Source organism: Lontra canadensis, unplaced genomic scaffold (genome assembly GCF_010015895.1).
Source record: "Lontra canadensis isolate GAN:19392208 unplaced genomic scaffold, GSC_riverotter_1.0 scaffold55, whole genome shotgun sequence".
NCBI classification, from domain to species: Eukaryota; Metazoa; Chordata; class Mammalia; order Carnivora; family Mustelidae; genus Lontra; species Lontra canadensis.
Window position 1 is genome coordinate 13,229,131 of NW_022631049.1, and position 5,758 is coordinate 13,234,888.

The 5,758-nt window shown below is 42.0% G+C and overlaps 1 pseudogene; it reads right to left on the reverse strand.

Annotated features, from left to right (window-relative positions):
* Positions 1–3,446: 3,446 nt before the first annotated feature.
* LOC116877992 lies at positions 3,447–4,087 on the reverse strand (annotated as a pseudogene).
* Positions 4,088–5,758: the final 1,671 nt, after the last annotated feature.

Consider the following 5,758-nt stretch of genomic DNA (forward strand, 5'->3'; position numbering starts at 1 on the left):
GGGTTTGCAACCCACATGGATACTTTTCTAATACCTCTCTGAGAGGATAATGTTGAAGGTCTAATGTTTGTGTTCTGCCCAGATCCCTCAGGATCCCTTTCCATCACTTTTGTGCTGCTTGCCCCAATTGCCCGTCACTCTCATGGTTGCCCCATTTGCGTCACTCTCATGTCACTCTCATTGCTTCCCACAGTCAGAGCCTGCCTTCTTTCTTGGGGAACTATCCTTGGAGTCTCCTGTGCCCACCCAGATGGGTGGAGCACCTGGGGTCACACATTCCGTGGGTGGTCCTTGACCAGCAAATGATGGAAGTGAGAGCGTGAAAACACTAGTTCCTTGGCCTTGATCAGGAAAACTCTGAGGCTTGATTTATAGAGCTCCTGAGCAAATTCAACTTCGTGATGGCACACTTCCTGGCTCCCTGCCCTCTTCTCCCCACCCATGCCTTGCCTGGTTTCCCTTGGGAATTTCCTTACAAACATTGACACACAGATCTGAGAGTCTGCCCTGAGACATCCATGCTCTGACATTTCCCCCGCACCACCATGGGAACCAAGGGAAGGGGGCGATGAACTCGGTTTGGGCCAGTTGGTAAGACTTTCCGGTTATGACAGATAAGCAGAGGCCTGCCAGGGTGGCAAGTGGGAAGAAGAGAATTCCAGGCAGAGAATACTGCACACACAAAAGCAGAGGGTGGGCCTGCCAGGAGTTGGAGCTCTCAGACCAGGAGAAACACTTAAGACTGCTAAGAAAGGATGGACCATGATCAGATTTATATTTTCACATATTTTTTTCATATATTCATATATTTTTCATATATTCATATACTTCATATATTTCATATATTCATATTTCATATATTTTCACATATATATTTTACTGAGGACTCAGAATGAATGTAGAAAACCCACCTTGTTACTGGGAATAGCCCAATGAAGACCAACTTCATCCATGTCCTCATGGAGTTATAGAATAATCCTTTTCTGTCCAACACAGCAACCGCTAAATACATGTGCCTATTTAAATTTCAGTGAATTGAAATTTAGCTTCCCAGTCACATTAGCCACATTTCAAGAGCTCAGTAGCCGCAGGTAGCTAGCCTATTAGATGGCTCAGGTGCAGAACATTGCAGAAGGTTCTATTGGACCACTGCAGAAAGTTCTATTGGACAGTGCTAGTCTAACCACATGAGAGAATAGCTATGAGTCTTCCGCCTAATTTTTAATTCGTATGTGGCTATCTCCTATTAAGTCTTTTTTTTTTTTAAGCTTCTCCTTGTGCTTTTGCATTTTATACAGAACACTGAGGATTCTTTTGATTGCACAACCGGGCCTCTGCACAACCACCTGCACTTGGCAGTCAAATCATAGTCTTGGTTGTCAAAAGACCAGGATTGCAGAAATCCCTTTGAAAATGCACGTGGTCCTTTTATGTGCTGGATGAGGGAGATATGCTCACACCTGCCTGAAGAACCCAAGCCGTGGAGTCTGCCGGCCTCCAGCTGTTCCCCGTGTTCATTCTGAATGCCCGTAGCTCAAAGCCCATCGTCTAAAAGGCAAAACAATATTCAGGAAAGAAGTTTAACCTGAATTCATCACCTGGCATTCTACCATTTCCAGGGCCACAGAAATGAAAGTAAAACAGCCACTAGCCCCGGTAATCCCTGAAATCTGTCATGGGATTTTAAACGGATTATTTTTTTTCTTAATTTTACCTGATAAGCTAATAAAAACTGGAATTTTCGCTGAAGAGTTGTTTCCCTCTACTTCATCTGTGTTTTTACAAGAACCAATGAACAACAAAGTGTTTCATGATAGTCTAGAATACATTCATCAAAAACATAAAAACTGGACTATGTAATCAAAGACTTCAATCAAAATGTCACGAAAAAGAAATTTAAGCCTAACCATTCGGAAGCGTGAAGTACAAATCCTAATGAGTGTGGCCCTCAAAAGTGAAATTCTCCCTAAAGAGGCAATTTCATATCCAACTGAAAAATTTCATATTCAGTTCCCCCCAAGAGGCAATTCATTCTTGAGATGATAGTTTTCAGGCTGTAAACAAACACTGATGACCTTACAAAAGCTCTTCTCTTTATTACAACGCTTAGAGGGGTTAAACGGAAGGGAAGAGAGAGTACTACTTTTTTAAATAACAAAATATCAACTTTGCTGACTGTGATACCTGCATCAAAAGCTTCACACAGTCAGCTTTATGGGATTTTTGGTAGTCTTGATTTATAATAAACGGATGAACACTAGCAGACCAGTATCTAAAAGCCTGGAGGAGCTCTGGGGATTAGGGGCTAAGTAGCAAGAGACCATATTATTTCCAGGGGAGAGAAGGGATCTTCACGATAAATAAGATGGCTTTTACATGGCGTTTGCTTTTTTTTTTTTTTTTTTCTTCTTTGTTTTTATTTAGCACTCTGCTAATTCTTTTGCCGTGGCACCTGCAGGCAAAAGGGTACAGGATATTCCCATTCTCCCCTTTGTCTAATTCCATCAGCCTAAGGAAGCAATAATGACCAAGCTCTTGGAGTTTTCCAGTTGATTATAGAGAAGGGCATTGTACTCCCTGGTATATTCTTGCAGCCCTGCCACCAGATGAAAGGAAAAGCATAAAAGCACCAGCAAGGCTGGAACTCTGCTTTTCCTGCTGTAACATGCCATCAAATGCGGATGGGGCCCTCCACTGATGCAGGCATTCTGTTGTTCACGTTCGCAGAGTTCAGCTGAGGATGTCTGAGATCAACAGGTGGCCTTGCTAATGGAACAGATTCACTCATTGTTTGTGTGTTTAATGAATCATTGAGTTACTGATCAGCAGTGAGCAATAGAAGCTGTTCAAACAGAAAAGAAGCCCAGCCGTGAGCTGGTGTCGCCACCACGCTCCTTTGAAGCACGGCTGGCCCCACGGGCTGTGAGGGAGGCTTGGGGTTTACTCCCTACGGTTCCCAGAAAAGCTGGTAGCGAGGAGAGGGTGTTATTTCTAATTGGATGATGAAAGTCAGCTCAGGGGACAGAGACCAAAGGGCCAAGTGTAAAAAGGGGAGGAAGTGAAAACATCTGAATCAAAGGTTGAGGTAAAAACCAAGAGACAGGTGTTTGCAGTGAACCGCGCAATAACCCTCATCTTGCCTCCCTCCCCAGGTCTTCAGGAAGCAACCAAGTGGGGAAGGACCGAAAGAAGTAAGAAAAAGCAAGGCTTAGGATTCGGAGGCTGGTTTCCTTACAGAGTTCATGGTAACGGTGGGAATTCTCTTTCTTCTAAGGAGGCAAATGTGACCCTTCTTTGTGAGATTCCCACAGGTTTCACCAGGGCCTTTCCTGTGAGTAGATTTTGACTGAAAGTATGCCAGAATTGCATGTACCAAGCTATATGTGTCTTTTTTTTTTCCCTCCACAAATAAGACTTTATATTTGTCACCATTAAAAGTCTGAATTTTAAGCGGATTCTTGGACTAGTGGCTCATATCCATCAGCTCTTTTAACTGTACCCTTGTCTCATCCCAGAAGTTTTTCCAGACCTATTGCCTTCACCATGAAGCAACATGAGTTTTCCCATTTCAAACTTGGGCTTCTTCAGCATTTTTCACTTTTCTAATGAACCCATCATGAACCCAGTCTTTTTTATGTCTTTCCCAGTGCTGACTGGAATCAGTTTGTGGACAACATCTTTAAAGTCATTTGTCTGTATGTCTTGGGTAATGATTTCCATCATCTTCTGGATTTGGTGGACCTGTAGATGCCGGGTGTGAGAGGCCTTCCAAATCTGAGCGGTTTTTGTTTTTTTTTTTTTTCCCAGTAAAACCAACACAGAACAAAGCATATAACTTCCAGTAGTCTTGATATCAACATGAGCTTCAGTCATGATCTGCCTTTTTTTTTTTTACCACGGAGCACATTTTTCATGGGTAAGATCCACATCATAAAAGTTGGGCAGGCAGTTTTCACTTGAATACCCTCTGTGGTTAGTTTAGATTTTCTAATGCAGTTTCATCATTCTGCAGAGCAACAGGCCTCACTTTTTGAACCTTGAGGCAGTCAGATGAAATTTTGGTTTCTTGAGGCCTTGAGACTAGCATTTTTCCGTGTCTGCTATATCAAACACAACTGGTGCTTTTCCATCCTACCGATCTTCCTCAGGGAAGGGACCAACCACTTTCTTCTTGGTTTCCTTTTGCTACCTTTTATGGGAAGCTTTTTTTTTTTTCTTTTTTTAAGATAGGAGATATATGAAAAATATGTCAGAGTGTGGTTTGGCGAGGAGAGACCTGTGCTATGGGTTAAGTTAATGTGTGTCTTAGTTTCAACTCTGTCACTGTCTCTGGAATACAACTGGTCATATCCTTTCTATGGCAGAGACTCACTACCTAGTCACCAAACCTGGTCCTTTTCCTTTTGGACACACAGCTAAACCCAGGTTCTAGCCTTCCTCATAGCTAAATGTGCCCCCCATGACAGGCTCCAGCCAATGGTATGTCCACCAAGGTGTGCAATTAGACCTGGATCATAATCCTTATAGATGATCCTCCATGCTTTCTTTTCCCTTGTCTTCAGCTGGATACTGATACCTAGGGTTGACCTGGAAGTTTACAGAGCCTCTGTCAAGCTTGGACTCCCTTCCACCCTCAGGGTACCTGGAGAGTCTAGAGTATCTGGAATGTCCAGGCTGGACACCTCAGCTCTTAAGTAAGCTCCTCCATTTACCTTAGTGCCCAGTACAAACATTACCTGCTTCTACATGAGCCATAAAACTGAACAGTAAAGAGATTCCCATGGACTCTGAAGTTTCTTCCTGCCCTACCATCTTAGATTCAAAGCCATCATCTCATGTATACTTTCATCTACCCTAGACAAAGTCAGGGAGAACATTCCTGTCTCTTCAAGATCTGGAGGAAAGAGTGAGACTTCTCTCTGTTATATTCTCCATCAAGTATAGAGATAAAGTAGGAATAAAGAGAGAAAAAATAGAAAGTCTGTCAGAGTCCACCAGTTAGTTAGAGGGAGAGATTCAGGAGGAAGTCTAGAAGGCAGTAGGATGATGGAGACTCAAGCCAGAGAATGAGAGTGTAATTTGCCATTACAGCTAGCTGGTGGCAGATCTTTGGGCTATAAATCCTGAATGAGGGCCAGAGTAGTGACAACAAGCTTCTATTCTACCACCACATCTCTCGCTGTGGGTTTGTGCTTAATCAAGCCAGCCTCAAATCCTTTTAGAATTGAAGATCTTGACTATTCCAAAATGAATTTCCATCCATATGTCCTCTTCAGTAAAGCCTTCTTTTCAACACAGAGGAGGATGTGAAAGCTATTGCTCCCTTAGGCAATGTCATTGCTATTTGAAAAACCAAGATGTATATACACACATGTGTCCTGTGTGCACATAACTTACAGTACAATTTTCTGATTCTGAATGTTTGTGCGTACAGTGGAATGCTAACTCTTCCTGGATATAGACACTGTACCATATGTCCGTATAGTGGGAATGTGTCCCAATCTTAGAATAAATGGGTTGCATTTGGTTTATGGCATTAAATAGTCAAACTAAGTACTTGCTATTGAGAAAATGCATAACTAGGTTACACAGATGTTTATAAGCTGCATTTTTTTACAAGGTGAATGAAGAATAATTCCACATTTTTATGACTTTTTTAATCTTTGAAACATTTATATAGTGTTTATTATGTAACAAGCAAAAAGTAATGAATATTACTCTAAATGTTTTTACAGATACTAGTTTACTTAATTCCCTA